The sequence below is a fragment of the Salvia splendens genome, chromosome 5 (assembly GCF_004379255.2).
Source record: "Salvia splendens isolate huo1 chromosome 5, SspV2, whole genome shotgun sequence".
NCBI lineage: Eukaryota > Viridiplantae > Streptophyta > Magnoliopsida > Lamiales > Lamiaceae > Salvia > Salvia splendens.
The window spans coordinates 6,929,126-6,950,409 of NC_056036.1; positions in this window are offsets into that span (position 1 = coordinate 6,929,126).

The window sequence follows — 21,284 nt, forward strand, 5'->3', positions numbered from 1 at the left end:
ATGTTTGCAGCGCTGGCTGGCTCATCTCGGTGAGACGAGATCGAGCTGGCAACGAGCCAGCGCTGCAGATGCTCTAAGTCTTTTTTTTTTTTTTTTTTTTTTTTTTTTTTTTTGCAGATGCTCTAAGTCGCTATAGCAATTTCCTTTTTTCAACAGATACAGATCCCTATACAAATCATAAATATTTTGAATGCGGTGATTCAAATAATAATATCTCAAAAGGCACGGCGATATTTGGTTCGTATTCCATTGATATGATATGATATGATATATTTGTTGATATTTTAATGATTTTTTACATTTTTGTTATTAAAATATATGTAATTAGGATACTATTAGAATATTTGTGTGATTACCTCCAATTTCATATATACGTAGTATTACGAAACAACAATTTAAGTCGAAAGAGTTATGTGGAATTCAAAGTTGTAATCTCAATTTCATTAATTTTATATTGTTCTTGAAATAATTCATGTGAAAAAAATCGTTTTAGACTTCATTAACCTTTTATTGATATTCTATGTTTGCTTCTATTAACATACTCCCACCGTTCCCTCAAAGTTGAAGCGAGCGCAGTTGGCAACGGAGGGGCAGATCTTGCTGCAATGAGCCTGGGTTCGAATCTCACTGCTGTCGTATAGTTGCTTCCATCTCTCAGGCACAAGTGTGAGGCCTTGGGAGATGGGCTTCTGGCAGCCAGTGGGTTATAAGGCCTCCCCCTTAACGGGCTACTGCGTGCCCTGATTGAACCCCCTCACATGATGTCGGGCCGGAGTGTGGGGGCCGCCAAGGCGACGGAATCGCCTTCTGCTGCAATGAAGCGAAACTTTTCGGCACGTGATTTAAGAAATGAAGGTTAGGGTGTTAAATAAATAGATAAAAAAAGTAAAAAGGAGAAAGTAAAAAAGTGAATAAAGTAAGAGAGAGTAAAGTAAGAAATAGAAAAAAAGTTACTATTATATATGGAAACGACTCAACTATGAGGGAACAGTGAGGGTACTGATAGGGACATGATATTCTATTTTATTCTAGAATGGATCTTATATTCTCTCCGTATATTTATTTAGTTTATCTATGCTTTAGTACTATTTAGTTGTTTGATTTTATTTACTTTCCATAGTGGTTAGGATTTTATTTGCTTTCCTAGTTTATAGGAGATCTTTTTGTACGACACATATTATAAATATGTGTGGAGTCTTTTATTATTATTAAGCAGAATGAAGAATTAAATTATTAATCTCATTCTCTCCTTCAGTTCTCCCTCTTGGAGAAACCGTCAATCTACGCTATTTTCCTCCTTTTGTGCTCTCTTTTCATATAATATATTCAATAGGAATTAATCTCATATTAATTCCTATCAAATTGGTGCTTTCATTAGGTTCTCATCCTCCTATTGATTTCTACCACCACGTCCGTCTTGCTGTCAAACTCTCCTCTAGACTCTCCTCCTCGGTTTTCTGGTGTTAACCCCGTGAGGTGGATTTTGGATATTCAGGAATATTTTGACTATCACTTGTTCTCTGATGCTGAGCGTCTATTTTTTGTGAGGTTGTTTTTTTGATCATCCAGCATCGGTATGGCTCCATGAGTATCGATGCTCGGATCCTAATTGCTCATGGCAAGAATTTCTGTATGTTGTTTATCATAACTTTGATGAGAATATCATTTACTTCGCCGAGACGAATAAACTTCTCAATAAAATTATGGAAGCAGTTGCATATTTAGCAAAAAAAAAAAGAGGCCACATCTGATTCCATCATCGAGCCCGTTGCAAAAAATGACGATGAGCCAACAACAAATGTCGAGTCTGATCCCTTCATCGAAGAGACGGTAAAAAATGATAACAAATTGCCACAAGTGTTAGATGAGGCAATGAATTTGGTGAAAACCAAATTTCCTCCAAATGCTCATAGCCCAAAAATTAATGTTGTCGGCATTGGTTAAGTCAATGAATGTAGGAGTTAATTGCTTAGATGCAATGACTTGTACTGAGCTTGAAGTGAAGGAAGGCATGCATCGGCTGTGAAGATTCAGGAGCTGTTGGATGTGGATTAGTGAAGAGATTAAATCCTAGCAGTAGGATTTAATTGTTAGTTAGGTTCGTTTTGAAATAATAAAAGGGGGAAAATGTTAGCTTTTGTTTTTCAATTTTTCCCCAATATTCATTGTGTAAAATTCGTTCCTCATAATTGAATGAAAAGTTTTCTCTCGCAATTCAATCTCACTCTCAACAACATCTTCGATAATATTCAACAAGTGGCGCCGTCTGTGGGAACGGCGGACGTGGCGTTGAGATCTGACATCGATTAAGCTCTGGATCGACGGAAATGGCTTCAAGATTTGAAGCGGAGAAGTTTACTGGAAAGAACGATTTCGGTCTTTGGAGAATGAAGATCCGAGCATTGCTGATACAGCAGGGATTAGCGGATGCGTTAAACAAGGACGATCCAGACGTGGTACTTGACGAGAAGGCTAAGATCAAGCGGGCGGAGGTACTTGCGAAGGAACACAGCGTGGTGATCTTGAGTCTTGGCGACAAGGTTTTGCGAGAGGTGTCGAAAGAAACCACGGCAATGGGGATTCTTGCGAGGTGCGGGGAGCTGTAAATGACGAAATCACTGGCCAATCGGCTCTTTATGAAGCAACGGCTTTATCCGTATCGGTTTGTGGAGGAGAAGGATATCTTGGAGCAGATGGAGGATTTTAATAAGGCGATTGACGACCTCGAAAACATTGATGTGAAGCTCGAGGAAGAATATAAAGCCATCCTTCTGTTGAATGCGCTGCCTAAATCGAACGATCAAGTGAGGGACGCGATCTTGTTTGGAAGGGAAGGGACTGTCACTTTATTGCAAGTGCAATCTGCTATCAGGTCCAAAGAAATTCATAAATGCGGTGAGAAAGTGAGTCAAGCGACCCCAGAAAGCTTGAATATCAGAAAGTTTAAAGGCAAGAAAGTGTTCAAAAAGGAAAAGAAAATCTCCAGAATTGGTGGCTCTGATCAGAGGGAGACGCGATCTTGTCATTGGTGCAAGAAACCAGGTAATCTTAAAAAGAATTGCTTCGCATGGAAAAGGAAGCAAGCGCAAGAAAATGGTCCCCCTAAACCGAGTGCCGATTGTGTACAAGAGCCAGAGACCACTCATGCCCTGAATGTGATGGAGAAAGCATGTAGTGAACCTTGGATTTTGGACTTTGGGTGCAGTCTGCACATGTGTCCAACTCTTGAGTTTTTTGAATAGATTTCTGAGGCTCATGATTCTGTAGTATTAGGGAACAATCAGATATGCTGGATTGAAGGGATTGGCAAGATCTGATTTAGAATGGATGATAATTCCTCAACCATCCTGAGTGATGTTAGATACATACCAGAGGTGAAAAGAAACCTTATATCTCTGGGAATGTTGGAGAGGAAGGGTTGTTCTTTTCAATCATCTGATGGAGTGATGGAGGTGAGAAGAGATAGAGTGGTGGTGATGAAGGGCAGAAGAAATGGAAGCTTGTACTATCTTTGTGGATCAGCCATTGTGATCAATGATCAGGCAAATGTGGTCAAAGGAGAATCGATTGATACTTGGCACAGGAGGTTGGGACATCCGGCCATTGGTAGTGTCAAGGAATTGGTGCACAGGGAGGTTATCTCCAGTACTAATGAGGAGCTTATGCGAGGAGTGTATGCTGGGGAAAGCCAAGAAACTACCATTCCAGGAAGGTAAACACACATCTCAAGCTCCATTAGATTATGTGCATAGTGACCTGTGGGGCCCCTCCCTTGTGTTGTCTATTGGTGGAGGGAAATACTACATGACTGTGATTGATGATTACTCTAGAAAGTTTTGGGTGTATGTACTCAAAGAAAAGTCAGAGGCTCTCTCTAAGTTCAAGGAGTGGTGTTCTGTGGTTGAAAAGGAGAAATGGTGTGTGGTGAAGTGCCTTAGGACTGATAATGGATTGGAGTTTGTGTCTAGAGAGTTTGGAGAATTCTGCCAATCCAAGGGCATTAAAAGGCATCGGACTGTTCCATTGAACCCTCAACGAAATGGTGTTGCGGAGAGGGCCAATAGAACAATCATGGAGATGGTGAGGTGCATGTTGTTGGCTTCTGGTTTGGAGAAGAGGTTTTGGGCAGAGGTTGTGGCTACTGCAGTGAAGTTGATCAACAAATGTCCATCCTCTAGCATAAATCGAGACACCCCAGATCTCAGATGGTATGGCAGCTATGGAGACTACTCTCAACTCAAGCCACTTGGCTGTAAAGCTTTTGCCTATATGAAGCAGACCAAATTGGATGCTAGGGCCCTAAGATGTGTCATGTTGGGGTACCAACAAGGAGTGAAAGGCTATAGACTTTGGTGTATGGAACCTGAAAATCATAAGGTCTTGGTGAGCAGGGATGTAACCTTTGTAGAGACTGAGATGCCTTTCAAAAGTTCAGCTAAGTTGGTAGAAAAAGCTCAGCAAGTAGCTCAGTTTGAGGTGGAGAACCAGGAGCACACTGATAAGGAAGATGATATGCAACAGTATGATCATGGAGAGAATGAAAATGAGAACAACCAACCAGATATTACAAATTATCAGCTGGCTCGGGATAGAGCTAGAAGAAGGAATGTGAAGCCTCCTGCCAGATATGCAGACTCTGATATGTTGTATGTATGGCATAGGAAATTGAGTTCTCTGAACCAAGCACACATAAGGAGGCTATAAATTGCAGAGACATGGATAAATGGCTGAAAGCCATGATAGAGGAAATTGATTCCCTCATCAAAAATGGCACTTGAATCTTGGTTGATAAGGTGGAGGGAAGAAGGCTGGTGACTTGTAAATGGTTGTTTAAAAAGAAAATTGAATCAGCTGATAACCAACAGATCAGGTTCAAGGCTAGGTTGGTAGCTCGTGGGTTCACTCAAGAACAAGGGATTGACTACAACGAGGTGTTCTCACCCGTGGTGAAACACACATCAATAAGGGTGCTGCTGGTTGTGGTAGCAAAACTTGACTGGGAGCTTGGACAATTGGACGTCAAGACAGCTTTTTTGCATGGGGATCTGGAGGAAACGATCTATATGTGTCAGCCAGAAGGTTTTATCAGACATGGAATGGAAAGCAAGGTGTGTCTGCTCAAGAAGAGCATATATGGCTTAAAACAGGCCAGTAGACAGTGGCATAAGAAATTCGATGATTATGTGCTAAGCAATGGATTTGAGAGGTCTAGCTACGATGAATGTATATACATCAAGAAAGAAAAAGGGATTGCAGTGGCTTATTTACTCTTATATGTTGACGACATGCTAGTAGCAGGTGCATCAAGAGTAGAAGTCCAGAAAGTTAAGCATGATCTAAGCTTGGCCTTTGATATGAAGGATCTAGGTGGAGCCAAAAGAATTCTTGGCATGAATATTGTGAGAAACAGAAGCAAAATGGAGATTTGGCTGAATCAAAGTGACTACATATCAAGGGTGTTGAAGAAGTTCATGATGGACAGTTCTAAAGTGACAGCAACCCCACTGGCACAACATTTCAGACTCTCAGTGGAAAAAGCTCCAAAAAGTGAGAAGGAGAAGCTGGAAATACAGAGCATACCATACGCGAATTTGGTAGGAAGTGTGATGTATGCCATGATAGGAACTAGACCGGATGTGGCACAAGCCATCAGCTGCACCAGTAGATACATGAGCAACCATGGAAGAGAACATTGGCAAACCTTAAAGTGGATTCTCAGATATCTAAAGGGAGCAGGAGACCTGGGAATTTTGTTTAAGAGCAGTGACTATGATGAGAAAAATGCTCTGATTGGTTTATGTGATAGTGATTTTGCTGGGAGTGTGGACACAAGAAAGTCCCAATCTGGATATATTTTCACATTATATGGGGCAGCTGTGAGTTGGAAGTCGGGATTGCAAAATGTAGTGGCTCTATCCACGACTGAGGCTGAGTACATCTCATTGACAGCAGCAGTGAAAGAGAGTTCTTGGTTAAGAGGGATAGCTACTGACTTTGGGGTGAAGCAAGAAGCAGTTCCAATCGGCTGTGACAACAATGGTGCTTTGAGCTTAGCAAAACATCAAGTTTTCCATGAACGCAGCAAGCACATTGATGTGCGGTTGCACTTCGTGAGAGAGGAAGTAGAGAATGGAAAAGTGAAGTTGTTCAAGGTTGACACAACAGTAAATCCTGCAGATATGCTGACCAAACCACTGCCAAATGAGAAGTTCGAGTTATGTCTGAGGCTGGTGAGTTTGTGCAGTCTGCAGTGATGTTAGGATATTCATCTAAGCAATGAAGGTGGAGATTTGTAGGAGTTAATTGCTTAGATGCAATGACTTGTACTGAGCTTGAAGTAAAGGAAGGCATGCATCGACTGTGAAGATTCAGGAGCCGTTGGATGTGGATTAGTGAAGAGATTAAATCCTAGCCGTAGGATTTAATTGTTAGTTAGGTTAGTTTTGAAATAATAAAACGGGGGAAATGTTAGCTTTTGTTTTTCAAGTTTTCCCCAATATTCATTATGTAAAATTCGCTCCTCATAATTGAATGAAAAGTTTTCTCTCGCAATTCAATCTCACTCTCAACAACATCTTCGATAATATTCAACAATGAAGTTGCTAAAGAGATCTCATGCCCAAAGATGATTGCTAAAGAGATCTCATGCCCAAAGATGATTTCTCCATCACTCGTTGCGGTCCCAAACGATACAATTTTATTTGCAGACGAAGATCCAAACAAAGACAGCGACAATGAGATGGAAGATTATTTTGCTGACTTCCACCTTGAGGGCAATGTGGTTTTCCACAGTGGGAGAGTTGATAGGGACATGATATTCTATTTTATTCCGGAAGGGAGCTGATATTCTCTTTGTATATTTATTTAGATTATTTATGCTTTAGTATTATTTAGTTGTTATTATTTTATTTACTTTCCATAGTTATTGGGCTTTGATTTACTTTTGATTTGCTTTCCTAGTTTATAGTTGATATTCTATTTGTATATTTATTTAGTTTATTTATGCTTTAGTATTATTTAGTTGTTATTATTTTATTTACTTTCCATAGTGGTTAGGATTTGATTTGCTTTCCTAGTTTATAGGAGATCTTTTTATACGAGACATGTTATAAATATGTGTGGAGTCTTTTATTATTATCAAGCAGAATGAAGAATTAAATTATTAATCTCATTCGGTTTCTCCTCTACGCTACTTTCCACCCTTTATGCTCTCTTTTCATATAATATATTCAATAGGAATTAATCTCATATTAATTCTTATCAGGTACTATAGATGAAATCTTGAACGTTGATTTTTATATCTAAATGGATATCAAGTGGTTTATGTTATGCAGTAAATGATGGTAACGAACCCCCTCTAAACCCCAGTGTGACACAATAAATATATATATATATATATGGGAGCGTTATTCTCCTATTCATCCCTTAGATCATTTATTCTTCTTAATATGAGCCGTTAGATCTCATTCATCAACGGTCCAGATGATCTGCATTATTACACTATAATGGTGCATTATTAGTCGGTGTTCATTATTCAACTGAAAATCTGCATTATTACACTATAATGGTGCATTATTAGTCGGTGTGTATTATTCAATGGAAAATCTGCATTATTAAATGACACGTGGCACTAATCTAACCGTCGGATGACAAAATCGTGGGGCTGAGATCAAGAAGGAAAATGAGAAAATAAGCAAAAAGGAAATGAATACATCTATATATATATATATATATATATATAGGGTTTTGATCTATGCAAAACTAGATTTAAATACAGAAACGCATAACAATATCATAATTAGGTCACTTTTAGGTCATAATTAGGTAATTTTTAGGTCATGCTAACAAAGCATGACCTAAAACGATCTTAGCATGACATTAAACCCAAATATTATAATATGACCTAAAATTGCTTAATTATGACATTCCGTATGTTTGGTTAATTATTGACCATTAGATCATCTAATCCTAGTGCCAAGATTTGGTCTGCATTTCTGGATTTAAACACATACTTATTTTGATCATCTCCCTATATATATATATATATATATATATATATATATATATATAGGGATGGGAAAATGATCAATACAAAACTTGATCTCAATACAAAATCCAGACCAAATCCTGACCATGAGATTTGACAATCCAATGGTCAATAATTAAACAAAAACACGGAGGGTCATTGTAAAGCAGTTTTAGGTCATATTTTAAACTTTGGATTTGAGGTCATGTTAAGACCATTTCATGTCATCCTTACTATAATGATGTAAAAATAAGCTTACAATGACCTAAAAATGACTTTTGTATGCTTGGTTCTGCATTTTTGTATTAAGAATGCTTTTGCATGGATCAAAACCCGGTAGGGATGTATTCATTTCCTTTTCCTATATTTCCTCCTTTTTCCTTCTTAATATCAGCCATTAGATTAGAGAAATGGACGGTCAAGATCAACATTGGGTAATTAATCCCGTGTTGCATTATTTGTCCTATTTTGTGCATTATGAGGGTACAATAGTAATCTAATAATGGCTGGAAACCGCTACGAATAATGCACCACATGGTCACGAGTAATGCATATAATTGCCTATATAATGCACAATATGTGAACTGCAATGCATACGAACAAGATGTGTTGTGTTATGATGTTTGACACGCGTTTCTTGTTTCCCCTAAGGGTTTAATAAGCTTAGGGGCTAGGGTATAGTACGTAGACATGTATGTAATCTTCACATGGTAACGAGTAATGGATATAATTGACTATATAATGCACAATTTGTGAACTGCAATGCATACGAACAAGATGTGCGGTGTTATGATGTTTGACACACGTTTCTTGTTTCCCCTAAGGCTTTAATAAGCTTAGGGGCTAGGGTATAGTACGTACGCATTAATAACAAATTATAAAACGATACGAATAATTCATCAAATTGTCACGAGTAATGGATGTTATTAACTATATAATGCACAATATGTGAACTGCACTGCATACGAATAAGATGTACCATGTTATGATGTTTGACACACGTTTCTTGTTTCCCCTAAGGGTTTAATAAGCTTAGGGGCTAGGGTATAGTACGTAGACATTACTAAATGCACGTATGTAATCTTCAATCCGTTGATTAACCCATATACACAATACCTCTAATAATGCATAATATACTGAGATAATGACAATTAACAGCTACATAATGCACTACCTAAACCAAATAATGCACATACATATATTCCAATAACAACAATTTGTTAGTAATGTCTACGTACTATACCCTAGCCCCTAAGCTTATTAAACCCTTAGGGGAAACAAGAAACGTGTGTCAAACATCATAACATGGTACATCTTATTCGTATGCATTGCAGTTCACATATTGTGCATTATATAGTTAATAACATCCATTACTCGTGACAATTTGGTGAATTATTCGTATCGTTTTATAATTTGTTATTAATGCGTACGTACTATACCCTAGCCCCTAAGCTTATTAAACCCTTAGGGGAAACAAGAAACGTGTGTCAAACATCATAACACAGCACATCTTGTTCGTATGCATTGCAGTTCACAAATTGTGCATTATATAGTCAATTATATCCATTACTCGTTACCATGTGAAGATTACATACGTGTCTACGTACTATACCCTAGCCCCTAAGCTTATTAAACCCTTAGGGGAAACAAGAAACGTGTGTCCAAAAATCATAACATGGTACATCTTATTCGTATGCATTGCAGTTCACATATTGTGCATTATATAGTCAATTATATGCATTACTCGTGACCATGTGGTGCATTATTCGCAGATACTAAAATGTGGCAGTTACTTTTCCATCAAATGTCAATAATAACCCTGTAATGCATACAAACACCATCTATAATGCAACACGGAACCAGTTTTATAGAATCAATCTGATCCGTTGATGCCTTAGATCTAACGCGTAATATTAAGAAGGAAAAATGATCTAAGATGTGAAAAGGAGAATAACGCTCCCATATATATATATATATATATATATATATGCGTCTTTGTGTATACACATGCAAATTTTTGTATCAAATACTAATCTTTAATTAAAATGAGGTAAATTCTTCAACATCCCGTATTATTTATGTATGCAGTGACGAAAGCATGTGGCTTGGCCGGTGCCGGAACCCCCCTTGCCATGGCTGCCCGTCCCCCGCGAGGTCGCGCCGGTCCCTACCCCGAATGGCCCGAACTAATTGTTAAAACTCTTAAATCTTGTCTCACATTGATTTAGTGATGATCGTAGTTCTTCTATATAAGTATGAATAACCCTCCCCTTATAAGATCTTTTAACGGGTGAGTGGTCATTTCTAATGATAATGTGTCTCAAAGAAGACTTATAATTGGGCTTATACATTTTATTGGGTTCATTTAGGCCTTGGACGAGATATATGTTTTAGAGAAGAAAACTTATAATTGGGCTTATACATTTTGTTGAGCTTATTTCGGGTTTGGGCGAGATATGTTTTTGAAGAAGAATGCCATCGCTTCTAGTCGAATCCAGGTAAAAGTTTATAATTACGGAGTATAAAATTAAGCTTTTTACATTTATAAAATGTAACACCCCGTTAAAAAAAAGAAAAAAAATAATAAAATCAAAAATCAATTATTTATTTCAAATTTGTAGTTATCTACTTGGTCAAATATATTTCTCCAAACCCCATCACCAAACGATTTCCCCATATCTCCACTCCTTAAAATCTCTCCAACCACCAAATCCATCAATATCTATCAGTTTTGCCTATATATATCCAATCAATGCCACGATCTTTCTACACATAAATTCAATACCAAGAAAAATCAGGAACTAAAATTTAGAGAAAGAACCATGTTGGAGAAGAGAGTTTTCTGCCACCTAAGAAGGTAATCACCGATCAATTCCCAGCCTTGAATTCCTTGCATTCATTTAGGATAATTCTGAATCATCATGCTCGGTACAAAGTTTCAATCTTTAAGTTTAGCCTTTGTCTTAGGAGAAATAGAATTAGGATGAATTGGGGAAAGGCGGAGGGACTTACTTGCTTGAGAAAAGAGGGCAGCGGCTGCTGGGGCTTCCGCAGCGACGACGGCAGACAGCAGTGGCGGCGACGAAGAAGCGGCCCTGTGACGCGACGGAACTCTAATTTCTTTTTGATGCTTGTTGTGTTTTTGGGAAGGGAAAACGACGGATCTGGAATGGGGGTATTTGTTTCCATGGTTTTAAAAACAATTAATATTAGTTGGGGTCTTTTTTTAGAGATGGAATGTGATATTGTACGTGTATTTTGAAGGGAGTATGTTTGATTAAATATGGAATGGGGAGTATACAGTACATGTATTTTGGAAAATGGAGTACGTAACTTTAATTATTATAATTCTTATGTTCTTTGATGTTTGTTCTAAAATGGAGGGTGTGCTATGCATGTAATTGGAGTGGAGTATTTTGGGTCTGTAATTATGTATTTTGGATTGGGGAGTAATCGTTTCACTTCCTTTCTTTTTGGGGCTGTCGGAATTAATCGGATTAATCAAGTTTCTGATTGGAATAGAAAATGCGATCCTACCCATAAAAATAATCGAAGCCTTAGGATGCATGCATCTTATTTATTTACTTGATTCATTGTGTTGAGCATAAAAGTGAAGAATGTCTATCAAATGTCTAGAATATGTTGTGTCTTCATACATAGCATATTCATTCTTTCAAATGTTTCCGCTAAGTAGTTGACCTTCTTTTGAGTTCTTGTATCGCTGAAATAATATTCATTTTTGAGTTGTTGATTGTTGAGATACTCTGATTTTATTTGAGCTATTCCCAATTGTTTCGAGCTATGGTCGATTTGTGTTGTTTTCCCCTTTCTTCCCCGCTTCTTTATATATATTATTATGAAAATCTTGTTGTATATCAGTAATTTAAAAAAAAGTAAAAAATAATTCAACATCAATTACTTCAAATAATAATGGAGTAATATTTTAATTTCAGCACTGACTTATTTATATGCTTTCTACTCTGTAAATTGTATAACTAGGCAATATGGATATACCCAAAAGTTTTGAGTTAATTTTGAATATCAATAAATTAAAGACAATTAATTATTCCTTAAAAGAAAAATGCAGGAAAAATCATTTACTCGACTTCCAATTCCCAAATCCATTCCAATCTCTTAAATTTGTTGCGTATCATTCAACGTTTGATGATGAATACATAATTGTCGTACAACCAACATCAACCATGTATCTATCGACACTGAGATAGCAAAGTGAGCCTTCTAACCTCATCAATTGCGAGTAGGCCTGTAAATTCGGGTACCCTCGACACTGAGATAGCAAAGTGAGCCTTCTAACCTCATCAATTGCGAGTAGGCCTGTAAATTCGGGTACCTAAACCCGAAAATTCGAGTACCCGAGCCCAAAATCTCAAAAATATTATACCCAATACCCAACCCGTATGTGAATTCGGGTACCCTAATACTCGATGCGGGTACTCGAACCTAACTAATCGGGTACCTTTAAACCCGAAATTAGTATTTCAAATTTATTCTTTTATATAAATTATATTGTGATAAGAATAGAAATTATTAAAAATAACACAATAATACTATTTATTGACTATTATTAAAAGTCTAAACTTCAATTCTAATGATTTAGCTTTCTCTAGATTATGATTCTATGACTATATATATATATATACTCTCTCCGTCCCATAGAAATATGTCATTTGGGATTGACACGAGTTTTAATACATAATTGTTAAAGTAAGAGATAAGGAGAAAAATTAGTTGAAATTATGTAGTAAATGGTGGGACCCATAAAAAGATAAAAGTAAAGAAAAGGATAAAATGTTGTCATAATTGGTTATGGACTATTTCTATAGGACGAAGTGAATATATGATAGACATTAGACATATAGACACTACTTAATTTTAAAATAAGGAAATTTTTAGCATAAATCTACATGTGATTAAATAAATTTACTCTAGATTTACCCTACGAGCCATAGGCCCTATACTAAATAAAAATATTTATCACAAATACATAATTAATCGAGTATTAGTCGGGTACTCTAATACAGATTTCGGGTACCCTAAACCTAAAAAATCCTAACATTAACTACCCAAACCCGTACCCGAACCCATAATTTCGGATTTCGGGTACCCAAAACCCATCGGGTATTGAGTCGGGATCGGGTATACCTGAAACCGGCATACTAAATTTTCAGGCCTAATTGCAAGAGACATTATTAAATATATTTATATAATATTATACTACTACTATATAAATATTTATTTAATCTAAACGCGTCGATGTGATATGTGGACAGGAAAACCACTCCTTTAATCTTTTGGACATCAATTTAATATTGTCGGCCAATTTGACATAGAAAAGGCCACCATTGGTTTCAACTTTCAACCTCGTATGATATGAAATGTAGGTGTTTAAATAGCATGTAAACAGAGTGTGGGACCTCACTTCAATCAACTGCAATTTCTAATATTTCACTATTACTAATGATTATGAATAAGGAAAATATAAATATAAACATAATTATCCTCTTTCACGGTAAAAATGAGTTTTTATTTGAATAACTATATATAAATATAACGATACTGGGTAGTGTTAATCTCCTTTTCCTCTCTTAGATTTAAGTTTCTTCTTAATTGGAACCGTTAGATTTGAGGAATGGACGATCCGGATGAGAAGCTTACTAATGATCCCGTTGTTGCATTATTAAGGCCTTTTTGTGCATTATATGGGTAAATTGGTAAATGCACAGTACCAAAACCGCCCAAAAACGGAATGTGCGAATTATAAGAGGGATTTTGCTATCAGCTTCATCTACTCCCTCAATTCATCACTGCAAATTGTCTCCCCACATTCCCACCACTTTCTAAACCCTAGCCGCCACCTGAAGCAACCGGAAATCTACAGAGAGAGTGCGATTTTTGTACGTTTCGCCGTCCAAACATTATTCCCGTAGTGCGCGACCATCTCTGTTTTCAAACTCAGCTTGGTCTCGATTTGCTGAAATCATAAATTCGTTTTACTTTTTTGTTAGGGTTCTGCCTATTATTGGGTGTGAAATTATTTTCTAGTTTGCCATGCTTTAGTTGCAGATTTTGTCGACGAAATCTTAGCGGTTTTTTATATTTGTTTCGTCTCGCAGATACATTATGATGAAGAGAGGCCGACCTTCAAGATCTCAACCAACGCTGCTGAAGGTGAGGGATCTATTTCATTTGCGTGTAGAATTTCTGGTATTGATGTACATCATTTAGTATTCCATGGTCCATTCGTCGGCGGTTTTTTGGTAAAAGGGTGGTAGGTGAATGTAATTTCTTGTGCATTAATTGATTGATTGAGTACATTATTAGTCACTGTTTACACATTATTCGTCAAGTATTATCCATTATTTGACTGCTTCTGTATACGGGTGATTGGGTGAATGAATATTCCTATGTGCATTATTTGATTGAATCTATACATTATTTAACTATTATTATTCATTATTTATCAATTTATAGGTATTATTTGACTGCTTATGCACATGGGTGAATGCAATATTCCTGTGTGCTTTATTTTATTGAATATGTACATTATTTAGCTAATAGTTTACATTATTTATCAAGTATTGGGTATTACGTGACCGCTTGTTTATATGGGTGAATAGGTGAATGTCATATTCCTTTGTGCATTATTTGATTGCATGTGTACATTATTTATCTATTTTTATATATTATTTATAAAGTATTATGCATTATTTGACTGCTTGTGTATATGAACCTAGTTGATGCAATGTAATATTCTGTTGTGCATTATCTGATTGCTTCTGTACATTATTTAGCAAGTATTATACATTATTTATCAAGTACTATACATTCAATTACTGCTTGTGTACATGAGTGAATGGTGCATTAGCTAATGTAAATGCAATGTTGATAGTTTCCGTTATAATCATGTTCTGATGTTGTATGTTGGATAGCAGTGAAGCAGCTTAGATTGGACATCGACGAAGTGGTCGATGATGTAATTCCAGATGGAATTGTCCAGAAATTATGGAAGAGATTAGCAGAGACCGGGACAAGTACAGCTCAGGAAGAGCCTGAGCATAGGAAACCAGGGTGGTGGAAGGTCGACCATCTATACAGCCTCAGATATGGCCCCTGATAGGGAAGTGCTGAGCAAACTAAAATGTTGTATACAATCATAACAAAAACATATCCGGAAAAATTACATTACAGTACATATATTGTACATCACTGATTGAATAGATTACATTTTACAATATTATTTGTACATTACATTTATCGATTGATACTACCCCCTAGCCGATATGATAAATAAACCCCAGAGTAAGGACTGATACTCGTGGACTTAGTTACGGTTGCGTTGCTTAAACCATACTACACCCTATCCCCAGGGATTGCTAAACCCTTGGGGAATAATTGAAACGTGCCCCAAACAAGCAACCAGTGCCAATCGTAAACTATTCGTAAAATTTTATAACATAAACAAACAAAATGGTTCAGAAAACATATACATTGCAGTTCACAAGTCGTCCATTATATAGTCAATAACATGAATTACCTAGTACAATTTGGTGCATTATGTGTATCGGCTTAAACTACCACCCTAGCGACGTTGATAACTAAACCATAGAAGAATGACTGATACTCGTGGACTGTAGTTACGGTTGCGTTGCTTAAACCATACTACACCCTAGCCCCAAGTTTTGCTAAACCCTTGGGGAATGATTGAAACGTGCACCAAACAAGCAACGAATGCCAGTCTTAAACTATTCATGAAATTTATAACATAAACAAACAAAACGGTTCAGAAAACATATACATTGCAGTTCACAAATCGTCCATTATATAGTCAATAACATGCATTACCTAGTACAATTTGGTGCATTATGTGTTTCGGCTTAAACTACCACCCTAGCGACGCTGATAACTAAACCATACAGGACGGACTGATACTCGTGGACTTTAGTTACGGTTGTGTTGCTTAAACCATACTACACCCTAGCCCCAAGGATTGCTAAACCCTTGGGAATGAGTGAAACGTGCACCAAACAAACAACGAATGCCAATCTTAAACTATTCATGAAATTGTATAACAGAAACAAACAAAACGGATCAGAAAACATATACATTGCAGTTCACAAATCGTCCATTTTGTAGTCAATAACATGCATTACCTAGTACAATTTGATGCATTATGTGTATCGGTTTAAACTACCACCTTAGCGACGCTGATAACTAAACCATAGAGGAAGGGCTAATACTAGTGGACTTTAGTTACGGTTGTGTAGCTTAAACCATACTACACCCTAGCCCCAATAATTGTTAAACCCTTGGGGAATGATTGAAACGTGCCTCAAACAAGCAAACAGTTCCAATCTTAAACTACTCATGAAATTGAATAACATAAACAAACAAAACGGCTCAGAAAACTTATACATTACGGTTCAAATATCGTGCATTATATAGTCAATAACATGCATTATCTAGTACAATTTGGTGCATTATGTGTATCTGCTTACTCTATGGTGCACTAAATAATTTAACTCAACAATATGGTTTCATTGCAACGTGGAATACGGAGAGAGAAAGAGTTCGGCGATGGATTAGGGGAAGAAACACGTTTGGTGGGTGTGATTTTAGAAGATAACCGCCAAGATCTTCAAAGGAGAAAATCATGGAAGTTACCATAACAAACAATTTAGTAATTCCCTCTTTTATCCTTTTCGGTTTTTTATTGTATTTAATTTAATTGTAAAAGCCAATAATTTAGGCCCTAGGATCTTGGAAATAAATGGTGGAGATTAAGAAGGAGATTGGATTAAATAGGTGAAAAGGATTTGAATACAATCCTAACTATACTAATGCTAAAGTTTGGCGAAGGTGATAAACATGTGAGAAATGATATAAAAATTATAGTATACCTAAATTATAAGTCGGAGGTTGCTATAGTATGGTCAACTTGCAGCAAAAAAAACGTGTTAGCAAAACTACTAGGCAAAAAATTGTATCAATTGAAATACTTTTTTATTATTGTAGTATATTCTAACAATTAGATGATCAGACTGTATTTGATTTAAAGTTAACTCTTAATTAAGGTAGCTCTAAACAATAATTACCATCGCAATTTATAAATTGATTTCATGAATATTTATAATTTGATGTATTTATTTTTTTATAAAAATAAAAGACTCAAACAATAAGTGATGAGCACAAAGCCGTAAAACCAAGTACAAAAGTTACCTAAGCTAACAAACTCCCTTATTGTCAACAACAAAAGGCAATCAACGGGCCTAGCATAAGACCATCCACAACCCATACTCAATTTTATTACATCTTCATTCTTTTTCTTTTTAATTTATACAGTATGTCACAACTTTTATAATTTTATCTTAGCATATAGTACTTCTCTACTCATACCATAACTTAATTTTATTTTTTATTTTTTTATTGTTCAATTTATAAATTTAACATAAATAACTATACAAATAACAAAATTACTCCATTAAATTATCTAAAATAAAAAAATTTAAATTCCTAAAAATTAAATCCCAATTACTTCCTCAATATGGGAGTTGAGCAATCAGAGCTTCATGCATTTTTCCAATTCTTCTTGGACATCGACGAATATCAGGTGAGCATTGTGGACAACTCCTTCATCTTGATAGCATGTATGTGAGTGCGCTTATCAACAAATTGGATCCTTCCAATTTGTTTTTCTCTTCATCGCTTTAATTAGTGCTTGGAGACGTGGCAAAGTTGAGATTTTCCTTTATTAGCGTATTCAGATTGATGGACTCATCCCTGGTTGTAGAGTATTGGCCAGGAAGCGGAGACTTTGGCACCACTCGAAATCTTAGATACCTTATATCTCTATCTCCTCAAAGCTTTAGAATTAGAGTAGTTCCAAATAAGCAACCATATCTCCTCGAACTTGAACATCATTTTCTCGTCGTTGAAGAAATTCTCCCTCGCTTTTTGGAGAATGTCGGCAAAACTATGGTGGCTAGGCACATCTTTTGTGTGTTGGTCATGACGTCGGCGAACTTCGCCCAATTTTCTACATCTGGGCCAGTGCTTGGCAGGTGTATATAATCATGTCGGGGTGTATGAGATGACTTGCTCGTTGTTTTTCATGGCAACATTATCTTAAAACATACTCCATTATTGATCTTTTAGTGGTTGATGAGGATTGGATCTTCCGATACGTATCGTCAATATAAATGCGCGCCAACAACTTCATCTCATCCAAGGTGCATGTACAATTCAGGCCCTCTCCAGTAGCCACCTTATTGTCTTTCCTGTGCTGTGATGATGGTTTAATATCGTTGACTTCGTAATTGTCGCTATTCATTCGGACATTTATTAGGTCATCCACTACAATAAAAAAAACTCGCAATTTAGTGACGGAATTTTTCGTCACTAATCAGCGAAATTTAGGCACTTAAGAGATTTAGTGACAGATTAAGTACTGACAGATCTGTCAATAATAAGCTTGTCAGTAAAAAATATTAGTGACGGAAAATTCCGTCACTAAATTTAAAATGACGGAAATCAAAGACGGCCGCCATGGTGAATTCGGATTATTGACGGACTATTCTGTCACGAATTAGTGACTGACATTTTTCAGTTGCTTATTCGTCACTAATCCCTGAAATTTCCGCTGCCGTCATTAATTAGCGTTTTTTTTTTGTAGCGATCGTTTGCAGTTGAAGAAACATATGCATTATGATATATTAGCCACTTGAACTATAAACAATGACTAATCCTTTGTAGTATAATAGAGATTAAATAATTACGCTTGCCCACATGATCCCTTATTTAGGGAATAATTATCATGGCTAAAGTTCTGTAATTCGTTGGCGGATTATAGTTTAATCAAGTTGAGATTTGGTCAATGTTGTTGAGAAAAAGCTCATACCTAAACAATAAGTACCTGAATTATTGCAATATCTAGCATGTACAAATAGTACTAAATTAATTAGGTCCCCTACGTTGCATGGGTTGTCAGATGAGTGGAATGATATTCTCAAGATTATTTTAAATAATAATATAATCATATGTTGAAGAAATTAAATAGTGGAATGTAAATTTTATATTGCTAGTATGTGAATTGTATGTAGATTCTTGTTGTCCGACTTATAATGGAATGAAATAGTATGGAAACATCTATAACTAGAGGGAGTGTATTTATTCATTGAATGTGCATGAACATCGCATGTTCATGGAATAATTAAATAAATGTAAGCTTACAACAAACTTATACTAATATTTTCAAATATTGGTACCTCCACTTGGATTCTCTATAATGTATTCTATCTACCAGTCTCTCTTCCACCAATTTATACACAATTTATTCCTAACCCATGCATCCACTTGCATGAGTCGTGGAGAACTTATCTCTACTTTTTTTATTTATTTTTATTTAGAGTAGAAGTTACTAAATTTTAGGTTATAGTATTATAAATGAGCGTTTTCATCTTCATTTCCAGCATATTCAAAGCAAAAATAATGCAACTGAGAAAAAATTACTATTACCAGAAACAAGTCAACAACTGAAGTACGCAAAGCTAAGTATTTAAACTTCAGCCGTTCATGAAAAATAATTCTATTTATTAAAGACACTTATTTTAATATATACTTGAAGAAATATAAAAGGCAAAAAGAAAATATACATAAAATAAAATAGAGAGAGAAAGAATGGTAAAAATTTTCATTAATAGAAATAAAAGTGCTCACTCCGTCCACTATTTAAAGAGCACTTTTGACTCGGCACGAGTTTTAAGAAATTGTTTGACTTTGTGAAGAAAAGTAAAGGAAGAACGTGAGAGGAATGTGAGACCCATTTAATGTATTAGTTTTATACTCCATCCGTCCCACAAGAATATATACTTTTGGTTGAGCATGTGTTTTAATGCACAATTAGCAAAATAAGAGAAAAGTAGAAAGAAAAAGTACTTACTCCGTCCCACAATAAGTGTCATGTTTTGTCATTTCGATTAATCCCACAATAAGAGTCCTGTTTCACTTTTATCATAGATGGTAAGTAGGCTCATATTCAACCAACTTATTCCACTCTCATTTTGTTATAAAACTAATGTTTCCTCCGTCCCATTAAATATGCAACATTTGCTTTTCGGCACATGATTTTATATAGTGTTGTTTTGTGAGTTAATGAAGAGAGAGTAAATTAAGAGAGAAGAAAAAGTAGAGAGAGTATTGTTTCTATTTTTAGAAACGTTTCATTTTTAATGGGACAAACTAAAAAGGAAAATGTTTCATTTCTAATGGGACAGATGGACTATATACAAGTGTGACACATATTATACTAAGTTATAGTACTCACTTTTCTCTACATTTGTTAAAATTCATGCCATAACTAAATAGGACTCCTATTCCGGGACAGATGAAGTAATTAAAGTATTATTAGTGGAAAATATGTCTCATTAAAAAGAGAAGAATTTTCAAATTTGGAAAGTGCAAGAATATTCTTGTGGACAGGCTAAAAAGGAAATAATGCATATTTTTGTGGGGTGAAGGGAGAATTGGATTGTGAGAGTAAAAAGTTAGTGAAATATGAGATTCGCATACTAATAATATAATATAGTAAATAGTTCTAAAAATTATGAATAACTCAAATGATAAAATGATTATTTAATCCCATTTTTTTCATTTTAGTCCGTCCGCGAATAGGAGTCCTGATAACAGGGTTTCACCTTCCACTAACTCATTCTAATCACATTTCATTTAAAACTAATATGTACAAGTGATGATCTCTATTCTATTAACTTTTTCCACTCACTTTTTCTTAATATTTCTTAAAACTCGTGTTACCCATAAATGAGACTTCTAACGGCGGAAGAAGGGAGTAGTTGACAAAAGGAGTAGTATTTCATTCATCAAATATCACGAGGTTAATGGGAAACTAACTTGTTATTAGGTGAGAATAAAGAAAAGTATATATTCTCGACTTTTTGGTGTATATATATATCGGATATTATTGCACATAAAAACATAAAGTAGAACTAAATACCTAATTACGCCATTTTAACCATGAAATCGTTGCGTGGGATATGGTATTTTCCCAAAAAGTAAGGTTTTGGGCGATAAAACCAAGAAAAACAGAACATAGAAAAAGACTGGTACAATGCATCTGACCCTCTTTCTCTCTCCTTGCCTAGAGAAAAGGAAAGCCCACATTTAATAAAGAAAGATAGAGAGTGAGTGAATAGACCCCACCACCAATTGAAACTGAAGATATGCA